The sequence below is a fragment of the Lampetra planeri genome, chromosome 24, assembly GCF_965212315.1.
Source record: "Lampetra planeri chromosome 24, kcLamPlan1.2.h2, whole genome shotgun sequence".
Taxonomy (NCBI): Eukaryota; Metazoa; Chordata; class Hyperoartia; order Petromyzontiformes; family Petromyzontidae; genus Lampetra; species Lampetra planeri.
The window spans coordinates 1882331-1902939 of record NC_136130.1 but is presented as its reverse complement, the minus strand read 5'-3'; the positions used below and the strand labels follow the sequence as shown (position 1 = coordinate 1902939).

Genomic DNA, 20609 nt, shown 5'->3' with positions numbered 1-20609 from the left:
GGCGCGAGAGGCCGCCCGGTGTGCGACGGGCCGTGCTCAGGCAAGGAACGAACGGTACACGCGTCGATCGCACACTCGCATGCCTTGGTCGGTGGGAGACCTGACGTGGCTCCACTGCCCCCAAGCACCTGCGGGCACGTCCCCTAAACTGCACAGGCCATGGCGGGGGCCTGTGACGCTCGTAGATATTCGGAACTCGCAAAGTATCCGTGTTCAATACGGCAAACGTCGGTGGTACGTTCATTCCTCGCGACTTAAACCCTATGTTGATGCGCGCGTCGGTCCTTCATCCCCAATAGCTGACCTGCCGGGTTCTGCTGGGCCGACTACGCCGCGTGATACGCCCGTTGATCCCAGGGGGGATTGTGTTGTGCCTCCTGCAGATGAACAGGTTCTGAGGGCTGAGGAAGCCCCCGCTGCCCCCCCTCCAACGGGGCCCGCCCTGGACGCGACCGAGCACCAACAACCGACTTCTTCTTTGAGCCTGCCACCTCCTGTCCATCCGGAGGCAAAGTGACCTTGCGCTGGGAGCGGAGAGGGTCCCGCGTCGCGTACGCGGTCGAGATCTCTTCCGTTTCGTTAACGTCTGATCGTTTTGCTAATTCCCTGTCGTTACCGCGCTGCAGGGGCGCCCTAATGTATGTTGTGATTTTTTTTTTATTGTTATGGGTGACTGTTGAATGTTGTTAGGCGCCGAAACGCTGGTTCACCCTCAAATTGTTAAATGCACCTTGGTGCCCTAATAAGATTTTGCGGAATTGGTTCTTCACCCCTTTTCCAGCCGAGACGGCTAAAATTTTTTCACCGGGGGGGGGGGGGGTGATGTAATAACAGCCACAGAGGGTTCACGTGGGGATTGGCTTGCCGGTCCTGCTTGTAGCCAATAAGGGTTGAGATAGGGACCATGGCCCATGCGTCATCATGACAGGCCATCAGGGGGATGGGCTTAGCCATTCGGGGCCCCAGCTAATGGGGAGCCGGATGAGGGGCGTGGTCCCGGGATTGACAGGGAACCATCGAGAATGGTCGGAGCTGTCCATGGATGATTGGCTGGGGGAACCACGTGACGGAGGTGTTAAGAGCGAGGGGAGGAGAACGATCGGGAGCAGACTGGAGCAGGAGGAGAGCAGGGTCACGTGCGGACGGGGCCAGGGGTTGCCACGTGCGCGGCGGGGACTTAGTGGGTGGTCTGTCCTCTCTCCGTTGTCTGCCAGCAACGGAGAGTGAGTGAGCAAGGTGTATCGTCAAGTGAAAATTAAAAGGAACGATTCCGAAGCCGTCTCCTGAAGGATTATTACATAAGCAAGAACACTTCCTCATCACAAGTGATTCAAGCGAAACAATACCCACCATTTTTGGACAACCTAGTTGTCATTTAGACGGATGCATGATCCTAGAAGTAGGGAATTCCAATATTTACTCAGAAACATCCGCGAAGAATATTCATAACCAAGATGCATTTGATCAAGGAAATCCAGTGATTCTTACACATGTTTAATTGAGGGTATTGCTGATTCTTATCGCCAAATTTAATCGAAATTATAATGCTGGTGTCATGCATGGTATGAAGCGTACATTTGGACTTCGTGCAGCGCTGGTCTATTGCCCTTTGTGAGAATGGTTCACGGAAAAAGATATCACAGAACTGATTCACGTAACATCATCAAGTTACTTCATAACCACACCAGGGGGGCCGCACTATCTGACCTGCCCTACAACAGGAAGACAATTGGTTGTATAACAGTCATAGCAGTATTATCAATTTTCATTTTACATGTTTTTATGCCGACCCCTTGCATACCAACGTGATTTTTTGCATTGTGTTTCCCTCCATACAAAATATGTAATGCTCTCAATAACTCTTTGTGTGTGGCTTTTGTTTTTCTCATATTTATATTCACCAAACTTTCCTGCCTTGTTCCATTATCGAATATTTCTCAATTCTATTGCGATAGCTAAGCTTCATTGAAATCACAAAACAGAAAATTGTTGTTAATTCACAAAAGAGCATCATGCTGTCAGAAGTGGGATTCGAACCCACGCCTCCAGTGGAGACTGCGACCTGAACGCGGCGCCTTAGACCGCTCGGCCATCCTGACTGTGGCATGGTGTCACTAGAGGCTAATTTTAATCCATTCTCAGCAATCGATCCACGTGGTTCATGTGAAATAAACATTCCAATTATTTATCTAAGCAAGAACACTTCCTCATCACAAGTGATTCAAGCGAAACAATACCCACCATTTTTGGACAACCTAGTTGTCATTTAGACGGATGCATGATCCTAGAAGGAGGGAATTCCAATATTTACTCAGAAACATCCGTGAAGAATATTCATAACCAAGATGCATTTGATCAAGGAAATCCAGTGATTCTTACTCATGTTTAATTGAGGGTATTGCTGAATCTTATCGCCAAATGTAATCGAAATTATACTGCTGGTGTCATGCATGGTATGAAGCGTACATTTGTACTTCGTGCAGCGCTGGTCTATTGCCCTTTGTGAGACAATGGTTCACGGAAAAAGATATCACAGAACTGATTCACGTAACATCATCAAGTTACTTCATAACCACACCAGGGGGGCCGCACTATCTGACCTGCCCTACAACAGGAAGACAATTGGTTGTATAACAGTCATAGCAGTATTATTAATTTTCATTTTACATGTTTTTATGCCGACCCCTTGCATACCAACGTGATTTTTTGCATTGTGTTTCCCTCCATACAAAATATGTAATGCTCTCAGTCACTCTTTGTGTGCGACTTTTGTTTTTCTCATATTTATATCCACCAAACTTTCCTGCCTTGTTCCATTATCGAATATTTCTCAATTCTATTGCGATAGCTAAGTTTCATTGAAATCACAAAACAGAAAATTGTTGTTAATTCACAAAAGAGCATCATGCTGTCAGAAGTGGGATTCGAACCCACGCCTCCAGGGGAGACTGCGACCTGAACGCAGCGCCTTAGACCGCTCGGCCATCCTGACTGTGGCATGGTGTCACTAGAAGCTAATTTTAATCCATTCTCAGCAATCGATCCACGTGGTTCATGTGAAATAAACATTCCAATTATTTATCTAAGCAAGAACACTTCCTCATCACAAGTGATTCAAGCGAAACAATACCCACCATGTTTGGACAACCTCGTTTTCATTTAGACGGATGCATGATCCTAGAAGGAGGGAATTCCAATATTTACGCAGAAACATCCGTGAAGAATATTCATAACCAAGATGCATTTGATCAAGGAAATCCAGTGATTCTTACTCATGTTTAATTGAGGGTATTGCTGAATCTTATCGCCAAATTTAATCGAAATTATACTGCTGGTGTCATGCATGGTATGAAGCGTACATTTGGACTTCGTTAAGCGCTGGTCTATGCCCTTTTTGAGACAATGGTTCACGGAAAAATATATCACAGAACTGATTCACGTAACATCATCAAGTTATTCATATCCACACCAGGGGGGCCGCACTATCTGACCTGCCCGACAACAGGAAGACAATTGGTTGTATAACAGTCATAGCAGTATTATTAATTTTCATTTTACATGTTTTTATGCCGACCCCTTGCATACCAACGTGATTTTTTGCATTGTGTTTCCCTCCATACAAAATATGTAATGCTCTCAATCACTCTTTGTGTGTGACTTTTGTTTTTATCATATTTATATTCACCAAACTTTCCTGCCTTGTTCTATTATCGAATATTTCTCAATTCAATTACGATAGCTAAGCTTCATTGAAATCACAAAACAGAAAATTGTTGTTAATTCACAAAAGAGCATCATGCTGTCAGAAGCGGGATTCGAACCCACGCCTCCAGGGGAGACTGCGACCTGAACGCAGCGCCTTAGACCGCTCGGCTATCCTGACTGTGGCATGGTGTCACTAGAGGCTAATTTTAATCCATTCTCAGCAATCGATCCACGTGGTTCATGTGAAATAAACATTCCAATTATTTATCTAAGCAAGAACACTTCCTCATCACAAGTGATTCAAGCGAAACAATACCCACCATTTTTGGACAACCTAGTTGTCATTTAGACGGATGCATGATCCTAGAAGGAGGGAATTCCAATATTTACTCAGAAACATCCGTGAAGAATATTCATAACCAAGATGCATTTGATCAAGGAAATCCAGTGATTCTTACTCATGTTTAATTGAGGGTATTGCTGAATCTTATCGCCAAATTTAATCGAAATTATACTGCTGGTGTCATGCATGGTATGAAGCGTACATTTGTACTTCGTGCAGCGCTGGTCTATGCCCTGTGTGAGACAATGGTTCACGGAAAAATATATCACAGAACTGATTCACGTAACATCATCAAGTTACTTCATATACACACCAGGGGGGCCGCACTATCCGACCTGCTCTACAACAGGAAGACAATTGGTTATATAACAGTCATAGCAGTATTATTAATTTTCATTTTACATGTTTTTATGCCGACCCCTTGCATACCAACGTGATTTTTTGCATTGTGTTTCCCTCCATACAAAATATGTAATGCTCTCAGTCACTCTTTGTGTGCGACTTTTGTTTTTCTCATATTTATATCCACCAAACGTTCCTGCCTTGTTCCATTATCGAATATTTCTCAATTCTATTGCGATAGCTAAGTTTCATTGAAATCACAAAACAGAAAATTGTTGTTAATTCACAAAAGAGCATCATGCTGTCAGAAGTGGGATTCGAACCCACGCCTCCAGGGGAGACTGCGACCTGAACGCAGCGCCTTAGACCGCTCGGCCATCCTGACTGTGACATGGTGTCACTAGAGGCTAATTTTAATCCATTCTCAGCAATCGATCCACGTGGTTCATGTGAAATAAACATTCCAATTATTTATCTAAGCAAGAACACTTCCTCATCACAAGTGATTCAAGCGAAACAATACCCACCATTTTTGGACAACCTAGTTGTCATTTAGACGGATGCATGATCCTAGAAGGAGGGAATTCCAATATTTACTCAGAAACATCCGTGAAGAATATTCATAACCAAGATGCATTTGATCAAGGAAATCCAGTGATTCTTACTCATGTTTAATTGAGGGTATTGCTGAATCTTATCGCCAAATTTAATCGAAATTATACTGCTGGTGTCATGCATGGTATGAAGCGTACATTTGTACTTCGTGCAGCGCTGGTCTATTGCCCTTTGTGAGACAATGGTTCACGGAAAAAGATATCACAGAACTGATTCACGTAACATCATCAAGTTACTTCATAACCACACCAGGGGGGCCGCACTATCTGACCTGCCCTACAACAGGAAGACAATTGGTTGTATAACAGTCATAGCAGTATTATTAATTTTCATTTTACATGTTTTTATGCCGACCCCTTGCATACCAACGTGATTTTTTGCATTGTGTTTCCCTCCATACAAAATATGTAATGCTCTCAGTCACTCTTTGTGTGCGACTTTTGTTTTTCTCATATTTATATCCACCAAACTTTCCTGCCTTGTTCCATTATCGAATATTTCTCAATTCTATTGCGATAGCTAAGTTTCATTGAAATCACAAAACAGAAAATTGTTGTTAATTCACAAAAGAGCATCATGCTGTCAGAAGTGAGATTCGAACCCACGCCTCCAGGGGAGACTGCGACCTGAACGCAGCGCCTTAGACCGCTCGGCCATCCTGACTGTGGCATGGTGTCACTAGAAGCTAATTTTAATCCATTCTCAGCAATCGATCCACGTGGTTCATGTGAAATAAACATTCCAATTATTTATCTAAGCAAGAACACTTCCTCATCACAAGTGATTCAAGCGAAACAATACCCACCATGTTTGGACAACCTCGTTGTCATTTAGACGGATGCATGATCCTAGAAGGAGGGAATTCCAATATTTACGCAGAAACATCCGTGAAGAATATTCATAACCAAGATGCATTTGATCAAGGAAATCCAGTGATTCTTACTCATGTTTAATTGAGGGTATTGCTGAATCTTATCGCCAAATTTAATCGAAATTATACTGCTGGTGTCATGCATGGTATGAAGCGTACATTTGGACTTCGTTAAGCGCTGGTCTATGCCCTTTTTGAGACAATGGTTCACGGAAAAATATATCACAGAACTGATTCACGTAACATCATCAAGTTATTCATATCCACACCAGGGGGGCCGCACTATCTGACCTGCCCGACAACAGGAAGACAATTGGTTGTATAACAGTCATAGCAGTATTATTAATTTTCATTTTACATGTTTTTATGCCGACCCCTTGCATACCAACGTGATTTTTTGCATTGTGTTTCCCTCCATACAAAATATGTAATGCTCTCAATCACTCTTTGTGTGTGACTTTTGTTTTTATCATATTTATATTCACCAAACTTTCCTGCCTTGTTCTATTATCGAATATTTCTCAATTCAATTACGATAGCTAAGCTTCATTGAAATCACAAAACAGAAAATTGTTGTTAATTCACAAAAGAGCATCATGCTGTCAGAAGCGGAATTCGAACCCACGCCTCCAGGGGAGACTGCGACCTGAACGCAGCGCCTTAGACCGCTCGGCTATCCTGACTGTGGCATGGTGTCACTAGAGGCTAATTTTAATCCATTCTCAGCAATCGATCCACGTGGTTCATGTGAAATAAACATTCCAATTATTTATCTAAGCAAGAACACTTCCTCATCACAAGTGATTCAAGCGAAACAATACCCACCATTTTTGGACAACCTAGTTGTCATTTAGACGGATGCATGATCCTAGAAGGAGGGAATTCCAATATTTACTCAGAAACATCCGTGAAGAATATTCATAACCAAGATGCATTTGATCAAGGAAATCCAGTGATTCTTACTCATGTTTAATTGAGGGTATTGCTGAATCTTATCGCCAAATTTAATCGAAATTATACTGCTGGTGTCATGCATGGTATGAAGCGTACATTTGTACTTCGTGCAGCGCTGGTCTATGCCCTGTGTGAGACAATGGTTCACGGAAAAATATATCACAGAACTGATTCACGTAACATCATCAAGTTACTTCATATACACACCAGGGGGGCCGCACTATCCGACCTGCTCTACAACAGGAAGACAATTGGTTATATAACAGTCATAGCAGTATTATTAATTTTCATTTTACATGTTTTTATGCCGACCCCTTGCATACCAACGTGATTTTTTGCATTGTGTTTCCCTCCATACAAAATATGTAATGCTCTCAGTCACTCTTTGTGTGCGACTTTTGTTTTTCTCATATTTATATCCACCAAACGTTCCTGCCTTGTTCCATTATCGAATATTTCTCAATTCTATTGCGATAGCTAAGTTTCATTGAAATCACAAAACAGAAAATTGTTGTTAATTCACAAAAGAGCATCATGCTGTCAGAAGTGGGATTCGAACCCACGCCTCCAGGGGAGACTGCGACCTGAACGCAGCGCCTTAGACCGCTCGGCCATCCTGACTGTGACATGGTGTCACTAGAGGCTAATTTTAATCCATTCTCAGCAATCGATCCACGTGGTTCATGTGAAATAAACATTCCAATTATTTATCTAAGCAAGAACACTTCCTCATCACAAGTGATTCAAGCGAAACAATACCCACCATTTTTGGACAACCTAGTTGTCATTTAGACGGATGCATGATCCTAGAAGGAGGGAATTCCAATATTTATTCAGAAACATCCGTGAAGAATATTCATAACCAAGATGCATTTGATCAAGGAAATCCAGTGATTCTTACTCATGTTTAATTGAGGGTATTGCTGAATCTTTTCGCCAAATTGAATCGGAATTATACTGCTGGTGTCATGCATGGTATGAAGCGTACATTTGGACTTCGTGCAGCGCTGGTCTATGCCCTGTGTGAGACAATGGTTCACGGAAAAATATATCACAGAACTGATTCACGTAACATCATCAAGTTACTTCATATCCACACCAGGGGGGCCGCACTATCCGACCTGCCCTACAACAGGAAGACAATTGGTTGTATAACAGTCATAGCAGTATTATTAATTTTCATTTTACATGTTTTTATGCCGACCCCTTGCATACCAACGTGATTTTTTGCATTGTGTTTCCCTCCATACAAAATATGTAATGCTCTCAGTCACTCTTTGTGTGCGACTTTTGTTTTTCTCATATTTATATCCACCAAACTTTCCTGCCTTGTTCCATTATCGAATATTTCTCAATTATATTGCGATAGCTAAGTTTCATTGAAACCACAAAACAGAAAATTGTTGTTAATTCACAAAAGAGCATCATGCTGTCAGAAGTGGGATTCGAACCCACGCCTCCAGGGGAGACTGCGACCTGAACGCAGCGCCTTAGACCGCTCGGCCATCCTGACTGTGGCATGGTGTCACTAGAGGCTAATTTTAATCCATTCTCAGCAATCGATCCACGTGGTTCATGTGAAATAAACATTCCAATTATTTATCTAAGCAAGAACACTTCTAGATTTGAAGCTTTCGTGACTGCAATGATTCATATTCTCAGGTTTTTTCGGTAAAGTCACGTAGGTAAAACATTAAAAGTAATGAAAGTAAAATAAAACAAAAAGAAACGTCGTGAATTTTATTTTTATTTTTGTTTTATTTTACTTTCATTACTTTTAATGTTTTACCTACGTGACTTTACCGAAAAAACCTGAGAACAAGAACACTTCCTCATCACAAGTGATTCAAGCGAAACAATACCCACCATGTTTGGACAACCTAGTTGTCATTTAGACGGATGCATGATCCTAGATGGAGGGAATTCCAATATTTACGCAGAAACATCCGTGAAGAATATTCATAACCAAGATGCATTTGATCAAGGAAATCCAGTGATTCTTACTCATGTTTAATTGAGGGTATTGCTGAATCTTATCGCCAAATTGAATCGAAATTATACTGCTGGTGCCATGCATGGTATGAAGCGTACATTTGGACTTCGTGCAGCGCTGGTCTATGCCCTTTGTGAGACAATGGTTCACGGAAAAATATATCACAGAACTGATTCACGTAACATCATCAAGTTATTCATATCCACACCAGGGGGGCCGCACTATCTGACCTGCCCTACAACAGGAAGACAATTGGTTGTATAACAGTCATAGCAGTATTATTAATTTTCATTTTACATGTTTTATGCCGACCCCTTGCATACCAACGTGATTTTTTGCATTGTGTTTCCCTCCATACAAAATATGTAATGTTCTCAATCACTCTTTGTGTGTGACTTTTGTTTTTCTCATATTTATACTCACCAAACTTTTCTGCCTTGTTCCATTATCGAATATTTCTCAATTCAATTGCGATAGCTAAGCTTCATTGAAATCACAAAACAGAAGATTGTTGTTAATTCACAAAAGTGCATCATGCTGTCAGAAGTGGGATTCGAACCCACGCCTCCAGTGGAGACTGCGACCTGAACGCAGCGCCTTAGACCGCTCGGCCATCCTGACTGTGGCATGGGGTCACTAGAGGCTAATTTTAATCCATTCTCAGCAATCGATCCACGTGGTTCATGTGAAATAAACATTCCAATTATTTATCTAAGCAAGAACACTTCCTCATCACAAGTGATTCAAGCGAAACTATACCCACCATTTTTGGACAACCTATTTGTCATTTAGACGGATGCATGATCCTAGAAGGAGGGAATTCCAATATTTACTCAGAAACATCCGTGAAGAATATTCATAACCAAGATGCATTTGATCAAGGAAATCCAGTGATTCTTACTCATGTTTAATTGAGGGTATTGCTGAATCTTATCGCCAAATTGAATCGAAATTATACTGCTGGTGTCATGCATGGTATGAAGCGTACATTTGGACTTCGTGCAGCGCTGGTCTATTGCCCTTTGTGAGACAATGGTTCACGGACTGATTCACGTAACATCATCAAGTTACTTCATATCCACACCAGGGGGGCCGCACTATCTGACCTGCCCTACAACAGGAAGACAATTGGTTGTATAACAGTCATAGCAGTATTATTAATTTTCATTTTACATGTTTTTATGCCGACCCCTTGCATACCAACGTGATTTTTTGCATTGTGTTTCCCTCCATACAAAATATGTAATGCTCTCAATCACTCTTTGTGTGTGACTTTTGTTTTTCTCATATTTATATTCACCAAACTTTCCTGCCTTGTTCTATTATCGAATATTTCTCAATTCAATTGCGATAGCTCAGCTTAATTGAAATCACAAAAACAGAAAATTGTTGTTAATTCACAAAAGAGCATCATGCTGTCAGAAGTGGGATTCGAACCCACACCTCCAGGGGAGACTGCGAACTGAACGCAGCGCCTTAGACCGCTCGGCCATCCTGACTGTGGCATGGTGTCACTAGAGGCTAATTTTAATCCATTCTCAGCAATCGATCCACGTGGTTCATGTGAAATAAACATTCCAATTATTTATCTAAGCAAGAACACTTCCTCATCACAAGTGATTCAAGCGAAACAATACCCACCATTTTTGGACAACCTAGTTGTCATTTAGACGGATGCATGATCCTAGAAGGAGGGAATTCCAATATTTACTCAGAAACATCCGTGAAGAATATTCATAACCAAGATGCATTTGATCAAGGAAATCCAGTGATTCTTACTCATGTTTAATTGAGGGTATTGCTGAATCTTATCGCCAAATTGAATCGAAATTATACTGCTGGTGCCATGCATGGTATGAAGCGTACATTTGGACTTCGTGCAGCGCTGGTCTATGCCCTTTGTGAGACAATGGTTCACGGAAAAAGATATCACAGAACTGATTCACGTAACATCATCAAGTTACTTCATATCCACACCAGGGGGGCCGCACTATCTGACCTGCCCTACAACAGGAAGACAATTGGTTGTATAACAGTCATAGCAGTATTATTAATTTTCATTTTACATGTTTTATGCCGACCCCTTGCATACCAACGTGATTTTTTGCATTGTGTTTCCCTCCATACAAAATATGTAATGTTCTCAATCACTCTTTGTGTGTGACTTTTGTTTTTCTCATATTTATATTCACCAAACTTTTCTGCCTTGTTCCATTATCGAATATTTCTCAATTCAATTGCGATAGCTAAGCTTCATTGAAATCACAAAACAGAAGATTGTTGTTAATTCACAAAAGTGCATCATGCTGTCAGAAGTGGGATTCGACCCCACGCCTCCAAGGGAGACTGCGACCTGAACGCAGCGCCTTAGACCGCTCGGCCATCCTGACTGTGGCATGGGGTCACTAGAGGCTAATTTTAATCCATTCTCAGCAATCGATCCACGTGGTTCATGTGAAATAAACATTCCAATTATTTATCTAAGCAAGAACACTTCCTCATCACAAGTGATTCAAGCGAAACAATACCCACCATTTTTGGACAACCTATTTGTCATTTAGACGGATGCATGATCCTAGAAGGAGGGAATTCCAATATTTACTCAGAAACATCCGTGAAGAATATTCATAACCAAGATGCATTTGATCAAGGAAATCCAGTGATTCTTACTCATGTTTAATTGAGGGTATTGCTGAATCTTATCGCCAAATTGAATCGAAATTATACTGCTGGTGTCATGCATGGTATGAAGCGTACATTTGGACTTCGTGCAGCGCTGGTCTATTGCCCTTTGTGAGACAATGGTTCACGGACTGATTCACGTAACATCATCAAGTTACTTCATATCCACACCAGGGGGGCCGCACTATCTGACCTGCCCTACAACAGGAAGACAATTGGTTGTATAACAGTCATAGCAGTATTATTAATTTTCATTTTACATGTTTTTATGCCGACCCCTTGCATACCAACGTGATTTTTTGCATTGTGTTTCCCTCCATACAAAATATGTAATGCTCTCAATCACTCTTTGTGTGTGACTTTTGTTTTTCTCATATTTATATTCACCAAACTTTCCTGCCTTGTTCTATTATCGAATATTTCTCAATTCAATTGCGATAGCTCAGCTTAATTGAAATCACAAAAACAGAAAATTGTTGTTAATTCACAAAAGAGCATCATGCTGTCAGAAGTGGGATTCGAACCCACACCTCCAGGGGAGACTGCGAACTGAACGCAGCGCCTTAGACCGCTCGGCCATCCTGACTGTGGCATGGTGTCACTAGAGGCTAATTTTAATCCATTCTCAGCAATCGATCCACGTGGTTCATGTGAAATAAACATTCCAATTATTTATCTAAGCAAGAACACTTCCTCATCACAAGTGATTCAAGCGAAACAATACCCACCATTTTTGGACAACCTAGTTGTCATTTAGACGGATGCATGATCCTAGAAGGAGGGAATTCCAATATTTACTCAGAAACATCCGTGAAGAATATTCATAACCAAGATGCATTTGATCAAGGAAATCCAGTGATTCTTACTCATGTTTAATTGAGGGTATTGCTGAATCGTATCGCCAAATTGAATAGAAATTATACTGCTGGTGTCATGCATGATATGAAGCGTACATTTCGACTTCGTGCAGCGCTGGTCTATGCCGTTTGTGAGACAATGGTTGACGGAAAAATATATCACAGAACTGATTCACGTAACATCATCAAGTTATTCATATCCACACCAGGGGGCCGCACTATCTGACCTGCCCTACAACAGGAAGACAATTGGTTGTATAACAGTCATAGCAGTATTATTACTTTTCATTTTACATGTTTTTATGCCGACCCCTTGCATACCAACGTGATTTTTTGCATTGTCTTTCCCTCCATACAAAATATGTAAAGCTCTCAATCACTCTTTGTGTGTGACTTTTGTTTTTCTCATATTTATATCCACCAAAATTTCCTGCCTTGTTCCATTATCGAATATTTCTCAATTCTGTTGCGATAGCTAAGTTTCATTGAAATCACAAAACAGAAAATTGTTGTTAATTCACAAAAGAGCATCATGCTGTCAGAAGTGGGATTCGAACCCACGCCTCCAGGGGAGACTGCGACCTGAACGCAGCGCCTTAGACCGCTCGGCCATCCTGACTGTGGGATGGTGTCACTAGAGGCTAATTTTAATCCATTCTCAGCAATCGATCCACGTGGTTCATGTGAAATAAACATTCCAATTATTTATCTAAGCAAGAACACTTCCTCATCACAAGTGATTCAAGCGAAACAATACCCACCATGTTTGGACAACCTAGTTGTCATTTAGACGGATGCATGATCCTAGAAGGAGGGAATTCCAATATTTACTCAGAAACATCCGTGAAGAATATTCATAACCAAGATGCATTTGATCAAGGAAATCCAGTGATTCTTACTCATGTTTAATTGAGGGTATTGCTGAATCTTATCGCCAAATTGAATCGAAATTATACTGCTGGTGCCATGCATGGTATGAAGCGTACATTTGGACTTCGTGCAGCGCTGGTCTATGCCCTTTGTGAGACAATGGTTCACGGAAAAAGATATCACAGAACTGATTCACGTAACATCATCAAGTTACTTCATATCCACACCAGGGGGGCCGCACTATCTGACCTGCCCTACAACAGGAAGACAATTGGTTGTATAACAGTCATAGCAGTATTATTAATTTTCATTTTACATGTTTTATGCCGACCCCTTGCATACCAACGTGATTTTTTGCATTGTGTTTCCCTCCATACAAAATATGTAATGTTCTCAATCACTCTTTGTGTGTGACTTTTGTTTTTCTCATATTTATATTCACCAAACTTTTCTGCCTTGTTCCATTATCGAATATTTCTCAATTCAATTGCGATAGCTAAGCTTCATTGAAATCACAAAACAGAAGATTGTTGTTAATTCACAAAAGTGCATCATGCTGTCAGAAGTGGGATTCGACCCCACGCCTCCAAGGGAGACTGCGACCTGAACGCAGCGCCTTAGACCGCTCGGCCATCCTGACTGTGGCATGGGGTCACTAGAGGCTAATTTTAATCCATTCTCAGCAATCGATCCACGTGGTTCATGTGAAATAAACATTCCAATTATTTATCTAAGCAAGAACACTTCCTCATCACAAGTGATTCAAGCGAAACAATACCCACCATTTTTGGACAACCTATTTGTCATTTAGACGGATGCATGATCCTAGAAGGAGGGAATTCCAATATTTACTCAGAAACATCCGTGAAGAATATTCATAACCAAGATGCATTTGATCAAGGAAATCCAGTGATTCTTACTCATGTTTAATTGAGGGTATTGCTGAATCTTATCGCCAAATTGAATCGAAATTATACTGCTGGTGTCATGCATGGTATGAAGCGTACATTTGGACTTCGTGCAGCGCTGGTCTATTGCCCTTTGTGAGACAATGGTTCACGGACTGATTCACGTAACATCATCAAGTTACTTCATATCCACACCAGGGGGGCCGCACTATCTGACCTGCCCTACAACAGGAAGACAATTGGTTGTATAACAGTCATAGCAGTATTATTAATTTTCATTTTACATGTTTTTATGCCGACCCCTTGCATACCAACGTGATTTTTTGCATTGTGTTTCCCTCCATACAAAATATGTAATGCTCTCAATCACTCTTTGTGTGTGACTTTTGTTTTTCTCATATTTATATTCACCAAACTTTCCTGCCTTGTTCTATTATCGAATATTTCTCAATTCAATTGCGATAGCTCAGCTTAATTGAAATCACAAAAACAGAAAATTGTTGTTAATTCACAAAAGAGCATCATGCTGTCAGAAGTGGGATTCGAACCCACACCTCCAGGGGAGACTGCGAACTGAACGCAGCGCCTTAGACCGCTCGGCCATCCTGACTGTGGCATGGTGTCACTAGAGGCTAATTTTAATCCATTCTCAGCAATCGATCCACGTGGTTCATGTGAAATAAACATTCCAATTATTTATCTAAGCAAGAACACTTCCTCATCACAAGTGATTCAAGCGAAACAATACCCACCATGTTTGGACAACCTAGTTGTCATTTAGACGGATGCATGATCCTAGAAGGAGGGAATTCCAATATTTACTCAGAAACATCCGTGAAGAATATTCATAACCAAGATGCATTTGATCAAGGAAATCCAGTGATTCTTACTCATGTTTAATTGAGGGTATTGCTGAATCTTATCGCCAAATTGAATCGAAATTATACTGCTGGTGCCATGCATGGTATGAAGCGTACATTTGGACTTCGTGCAGCGCTGGTCTATGCCCTTTGTGAGACAATGGTTCACGGAAAAAGATATCACAGAACTGATTCACGTAACATCATCAAGTTACTTCATATCCACACCAGGGGGGCCGCACTATCTGACCTGCCCTACAACAGGAAGACAATTGGTTGTATAACAGTCATAGCAGTATTATTAATTTTCATTTTACATGTTTTATGCCGACCCCTTGCATACCAACGTGATTTTTTGCATTGTGTTTCCCTCCATACAAAATATGTAATGTTCTCAATCACTCTTTGTGTGTGACTTTTGTTTTTCTCATATTTATATTCACCAAACTTTTCTGCCTTGTTCCATTATCGAATATTTCTCAATTCAATTGCGATAGCTAAGCTTCATTGAAATCACAAAACAGAAGATTGTTGTTAATTCACAAAAGTGCATCATGCTGTCAGAAGTGGGATTCGACCCCACGCCTCCAAGGGAGACTGCGACCTGAACGCAGCGCCTTAGACCGCTCGGCCATCCTGACTGTGGCATGGGGTCACTAGAGGCTAATTTTAATCCATTCTCAGCAATCGATCCACGTGGTTCATGTGAAATAAACATTCCAATTATTTATCTAAGCAAGAACACTTCCTCATCACAAGTGATTCAAGCGAAACAATACCCACCATTTTTGGACAACCTATTTGTCATTTAGACGGATGCATGATCCTAGAAGGAGGGAATTCCAATATTTACTCAGAAACATCCGTGAAGAATATTCATAACCAAGATGCATTTGATCAAGGAAATCCAGTGATTCTTACTCATGTTTAATTGAGGGTATTGCTGAATCTTATCGCCAAATTGAATCGAAATTATACTGCTGGTGTCATGCATGGTATGAAGCGTACATTTGGACTTCGTGCAGCGCTGGTCTATTGCCCTTTGTGAGACAATGGTTCACGGACTGATTCACGTAACATCATCAAGTTACTTCATATCCACACCAGGGGGGCCGCACTATCTGACCTGCCCTACAACAGGAAGACAATTGGTTGTATAACAGTCATAGCAGTATTATTAATTTTCATTTTACATGTTTTTATGCCGACCCCTTGCATACCAACGTGATTTTTTGCATTGTGTTTCCCTCCATACAAAATATGTAATGCTCTCAATCACTCTTTGTGTGTGACTTTTGTTTTTCTCATATTTATATTCACCAAACTTTCCTGCCTTGTTCTATTATCGAATATTTCTCAATTCAATTGCGATAGCTCAGCTTAATTGAAATCACAAAAACAGAAAATTGTTGTTAATTCACAAAAGAGCATCATGCTGTCAGAAGTGGGATTCGAACCCACACCTCCAGGGGAGACTGCGAACTGAACGCAGCGCCTTAGACCGCTCGGCCATCCTGACTGTGGCATGGTGTCACTAGAGGCTAATTTTAATCCATTCTCAGCAATCGATCCACGTGGTTCATGTGAAATAAACATTCCAATTATTTATCTAAGCAAGAACACTTCCTCATCACAAGTGATTCAAGCGAAACAATACCCACCATTTTTGGACAACCTAGTTGTCATTTAGACGGATGCATGATCCTAGAAGGAGGGAATTCCAATATTTACTCAGAAACATCCGTGAAGAATATTCATAACCAAGATGCATTTGATCAAGGAAATCCAGTGATTCTTACTCATGTTTAATTGAGGGTATTGCTGAATCGTATCGCCAAATTGAATAGAAATAATACTGCTGGTGTTATGCATGATATGAAGCGTACATTTGGACTTCGTGCAGCGCTGGTCTATGCCGTTTGTGAGACAATGGTTGACGGAAAAAGATATCACAGAACTGATTCACGTAACATCATCAAGTTATTCATATCCACACCAGGGGGCCGCACTATCTGACCTGCCCTACAACAGGAAGACAATTGGTTGTATAACAGTCATAGCAGTATTATTACTTTTCATTTTACATGTTTTTATGCCGACCCCTTGCATACCAACGTGATTTTTTGCATTGTCTTTCCCTCCATACAAAATATGTAATGCTCTCAATCACTCTTTGTGTGTGACTTTTGTTTTTCTCATATTTATATCCACCAAACTTTCCTGCCTTGTTCCATTATCGAATATTTCTCAATTCTGTTGCGATAGCTAAGTTTCATTGAAATCACAAAACAGAAAATTGTTGTTAATTCACAAAAGAGCATCATGCTGTCAGAAGTGGGATTCGAACCCACGCCACCAGGGGAGACTGCGACCTGAACGCAGCGCCTTAGACCGCTCGGCCATCCTGACTGTGGGATGGTGTCACTAGATGCTAATTTTAATCCATTCTCAGCAATCGATCCACGTGGTTCATGTGAAATAAACATTCCAATTATTTATCTAAGCAAGAACACTTCCTCATCACAAGTGATTCAAGCGAAACAATACCCACCATGTTTGGACAACCTAGTTGTCATTTAGACGGATGCATGATCCTAGAAGGAGGGAATTCCAATATTTACTCAGAAACATCCGTGAAGAATATTCATAACCAAGATGCATTTGATCAAGGAAATCCAGTGATTCTTACTCATGTTTAATTGAGGGTATTTCTGAATCTTATCGCCAAATTGAATCGAAATTATACTGCTGGTGTCATGCATGGTATGAAGCGTACATTTGGACTTCGTGCAGCGCTGGTCTATGCCCTTTGTGAGACAATGGTTCACGGAAAAAGATATCACAGAACTGATTCACGTAACATCATCAAGTTACTTCATATCCACACCAGGGGGGCCGCACTATCTGACCTGCCCTACAACAGGAAGACAATTGGTTGTATAACAGTCATAGCAGTATTATTAATTTTCATTTTACATGTTTTTATGCCGACCCCTTGCATACCAACGTGATTTTTTGCATTGTGTTTCACTCCATACAAAATATGTAATGCTCTCAATCACTCTTTGTTTGTGACTTTTGATTTTCTCATATTTATATTCACCAAACTTTCCTGCCTTGTTCCATTATCGAATATTTCTCAATTCTATTGCGATAGCTAAGCTTCATTGAAATCACAAAACAGAAAATTGTTGTTAATTCACAAAAGAGCATCATGCTGTCGGAAGTGGGATTCGAACCCACGCCTCCAGGGGAGACTGCGACCTGAACGCAGCGCCTTAGACCGCTCGGCCATCCTGACTGTGGCATGGTGTCACTAGAGGCTAATTTTAATCCATTCTCAGCAATCGATCCACGTGGTTCATGTGAAATAAACATTCCAATTATTTATCTAAGCAAGAACACTTCCTCATCACAAGTGATTCAAGCGAAACAATACCCACCATTTTTGGACAACCTAGTTGTCATTTAGACGGATGCATGATCCTAGAAGGAGGGAATTCCAATATTTACTCAGAAACATCCGTGAAGAATATTCATAACCAAGATGCATTTGATCAAGGAAATCCAGTGATTCTTACTCATGTTTAATTGAGGGTATTGCTGAATCTTATCGCCAAATTGAATCGAAATTATACTGCTGGTGTCATGCATGGTATGAAGCGTACATTTGGACTTCGTGCAGCGCTGGTCTATGCCCTGTGTGAGACAATGGTTCACGGAAAAATATATCACAGAACTGATTCACGTAACATCATCAAGTTACTTCATATCCACACCAGGGGGGCCGCACTATCCGACCTGCCCTACAACAGGAAGACAATTGGTTGTATAACAGTCATAGCAGTATTATTAATTTTCATTTTACATGTTTTTATGCCGACCCCTTGCATACCAACGTGATTTTTTGCATTGTGTTTCCCTCCATACAAAATATGTAATGTTCTCAATCACTCTTTGTGTGTGACTTTTGTTTTTCTCATATTTATATTCACCAAACTTTTCTGCCTTGTTCCATTATCGAATATTTCTCAATTCAATTGCGATAGCTAAGCTTCATTGAAATCACAAAACAGAAAATTGTTGTTAATTCACAAAAGAGCATCATGCTGTCAGAAGTGGGATTCGAACCCACGCCTCCAGGGGAGACTGCGACCTGAACGCAGCGCCTTAGACCGCTCGGGTATCCTGACTGTGGCATAGTGTCACTAGAGGCTAATTTTAATCCATTCTCAGCAATCGATCCACGTGGTTCATGTGAAATAAACATTCCAATTATTTATCTAAGCAAGAACACTTCCTCATCACAAGTGATTCAAGCGAAACAATACCCACCATGTTTGGACAACCTAGTTGTCATTTAGACGGATGCATGATCCTAGAAGGAGGAAATTCCAATATTTACTCAGAAACATCCGTGAAGAATATTCATAACCAAGATGCATTTGATCAAGGAAATCCAGTGATTCTTACTCATGTTTAATTGAGGGTATTGCTGAATCTTATCGCCAAATTGAATCGAAATTATACTGCTGGTGTCATGCATGGTATGAAGCGTACATTTGGACTTCGTGCAGCGCTGGTCTATGCCCTGTGTGAGACAATGGTTCACGGAAAAATATATCACAGAACTGATTCACGTAACATCATCAAGTTACTTCATATCCACACCAGGGGGGCCGCACTATCCGACCTGCCCTACAACAGGAAGACAATTGGTTGTATAACAGTCATAGCAGTATTATTAATTTTCATTTTACATGTTTTTATGCCGACCCCTTGCATACCAACGTGATTTTTTGCATTGTGTTTCCCTCCATACAAAATATGTAATGTTCTCAATCACTCTTTGTGTGTGACTTTTGTTTTTCTCATATTTATATTCACCAAACTTTTCTGCCTTGTTCCATTATCGAATATTTCTCAATTCAATTGCGATAGCTAAGCTTCATTGAAATCACAAAACAGAAGATTGTTGTTAATTCACAAAAGAGCATCATGCTGTCAGAAGTGGGATTCGAACCCACGCCTCCAAGGGAGACTGCGACCTGAACGCAGCGCCTTAGACCGCTCGGCCATCCTGACTGTGGCATGGGGTCACTAGAGGCTAATTTTAATCCATTCTCAGCAATCGATCCACGTGGTTCATGTGAAATAAACATTCCAATTATTTATCTAAGCAAGAACACTTCCTCATCACAAGTGATTCAAGCGAAACAATACCCACCATGTTTGGACAACCTAGTTGTCATTTAGACGGATGCATGATCCTAGAAGGAGGGAATTCCAATATTTACTCAGAAACATCCGTGAAGAATATTCATAACCAAGATGCATTTGATCAAGGAAATCCAGTGATTCTTACTCATGTTTAATTGAGGGTATTGCTGAATCTTATCGCCAAATTGAATCGAAATTATACTGCTGGTGTCATGCATGGTATGAAGCGTACATTTGGACTTCGTGCAGCGCTGGTCTATGCCCTTTGTGAGACAATGGTTGACGGAAAAAGATATCACAGAACTGATTCACGTAACATCATCAAGTTACTTCATATCCACACCAGGGGGGCCGCACTATCTGACCTGCCCTACAACAGGAAGACAATT

General features: G+C 41.0%; 20 non-coding genes across 20 annotated transcripts; all 20 read right to left on the bottom strand.

Moving 5' to 3' along the window:
* Nucleotides 1-2016: 2016 nt before the first annotated feature.
* On the bottom strand, nucleotides 2017-2099 carry TRNAL-CAG (transfer RNA leucine (anticodon CAG)). Its single transcript has one exon. It is a non-coding gene; the product is annotated as a tRNA-Leu (tRNA).
* Nucleotides 2100-2909: 810 nt separating this feature from the next.
* On the bottom strand, nucleotides 2910-2992 carry TRNAL-CAG (transfer RNA leucine (anticodon CAG)). The gene has a single exon. It is a non-coding gene; the product is annotated as a tRNA-Leu (tRNA).
* An 808-nt stretch (nucleotides 2993-3800) lies between these two features.
* Nucleotides 3801-3883, bottom strand: TRNAL-CAG (transfer RNA leucine (anticodon CAG)). The gene has a single exon. It is a non-coding gene; the product is annotated as a tRNA-Leu (tRNA).
* Nucleotides 3884-4692: 809 nt separating this feature from the next.
* TRNAL-CAG (transfer RNA leucine (anticodon CAG)) lies at nucleotides 4693-4775 on the bottom strand. Its single transcript has one exon. It is a non-coding gene; the product is annotated as a tRNA-Leu (tRNA).
* Nucleotides 4776-5585: 810 nt separating this feature from the next.
* Nucleotides 5586-5668, bottom strand: TRNAL-CAG (transfer RNA leucine (anticodon CAG)). The gene has a single exon. It is a non-coding gene; the product is annotated as a tRNA-Leu (tRNA).
* A 1700-nt stretch (nucleotides 5669-7368) lies between these two features.
* TRNAL-CAG (transfer RNA leucine (anticodon CAG)) lies at nucleotides 7369-7451 on the bottom strand. The gene has a single exon. It is a non-coding gene; the product is annotated as a tRNA-Leu (tRNA).
* Nucleotides 7452-8260: 809 nt separating this feature from the next.
* TRNAL-CAG (transfer RNA leucine (anticodon CAG)) lies at nucleotides 8261-8343 on the bottom strand. The gene has a single exon. It is a non-coding gene; the product is annotated as a tRNA-Leu (tRNA).
* Nucleotides 8344-9361: 1018 nt separating this feature from the next.
* TRNAL-CAG (transfer RNA leucine (anticodon CAG)) lies at nucleotides 9362-9444 on the bottom strand. The gene has a single exon. It is a non-coding gene; the product is annotated as a tRNA-Leu (tRNA).
* A 795-nt stretch (nucleotides 9445-10239) lies between these two features.
* Nucleotides 10240-10322, bottom strand: TRNAL-CAG (transfer RNA leucine (anticodon CAG)). Its single transcript has one exon. It is a non-coding gene; the product is annotated as a tRNA-Leu (tRNA).
* Nucleotides 10323-11130: 808 nt separating this feature from the next.
* Nucleotides 11131-11213, bottom strand: TRNAL-CAG (transfer RNA leucine (anticodon CAG)). Its single transcript has one exon. It is a non-coding gene; the product is annotated as a tRNA-Leu (tRNA).
* A 795-nt stretch (nucleotides 11214-12008) lies between these two features.
* On the bottom strand, nucleotides 12009-12091 carry TRNAL-CAG (transfer RNA leucine (anticodon CAG)). The gene has a single exon. It is a non-coding gene; the product is annotated as a tRNA-Leu (tRNA).
* Nucleotides 12092-12898: 807 nt separating this feature from the next.
* Nucleotides 12899-12981, bottom strand: TRNAL-CAG (transfer RNA leucine (anticodon CAG)). Its single transcript has one exon. It is a non-coding gene; the product is annotated as a tRNA-Leu (tRNA).
* Nucleotides 12982-13789: 808 nt separating this feature from the next.
* On the bottom strand, nucleotides 13790-13872 carry TRNAL-CAG (transfer RNA leucine (anticodon CAG)). Its single transcript has one exon. It is a non-coding gene; the product is annotated as a tRNA-Leu (tRNA).
* Nucleotides 13873-14667: 795 nt separating this feature from the next.
* On the bottom strand, nucleotides 14668-14750 carry TRNAL-CAG (transfer RNA leucine (anticodon CAG)). The gene has a single exon. It is a non-coding gene; the product is annotated as a tRNA-Leu (tRNA).
* Nucleotides 14751-15558: 808 nt separating this feature from the next.
* TRNAL-CAG (transfer RNA leucine (anticodon CAG)) lies at nucleotides 15559-15641 on the bottom strand. The gene has a single exon. It is a non-coding gene; the product is annotated as a tRNA-Leu (tRNA).
* A 795-nt stretch (nucleotides 15642-16436) lies between these two features.
* TRNAL-CAG (transfer RNA leucine (anticodon CAG)) lies at nucleotides 16437-16519 on the bottom strand. Its single transcript has one exon. It is a non-coding gene; the product is annotated as a tRNA-Leu (tRNA).
* An 807-nt stretch (nucleotides 16520-17326) lies between these two features.
* Nucleotides 17327-17409, bottom strand: TRNAL-CAG (transfer RNA leucine (anticodon CAG)). The gene has a single exon. It is a non-coding gene; the product is annotated as a tRNA-Leu (tRNA).
* Nucleotides 17410-18218: 809 nt separating this feature from the next.
* On the bottom strand, nucleotides 18219-18301 carry TRNAL-CAG (transfer RNA leucine (anticodon CAG)). The gene has a single exon. It is a non-coding gene; the product is annotated as a tRNA-Leu (tRNA).
* Nucleotides 18302-19110: 809 nt separating this feature from the next.
* Nucleotides 19111-19193, bottom strand: TRNAL-CAG (transfer RNA leucine (anticodon CAG)). The gene has a single exon. It is a non-coding gene; the product is annotated as a tRNA-Leu (tRNA).
* An 809-nt stretch (nucleotides 19194-20002) lies between these two features.
* Nucleotides 20003-20085, bottom strand: TRNAL-CAG (transfer RNA leucine (anticodon CAG)). The gene has a single exon. It is a non-coding gene; the product is annotated as a tRNA-Leu (tRNA).
* Nucleotides 20086-20609: the final 524 nt, after the last annotated feature.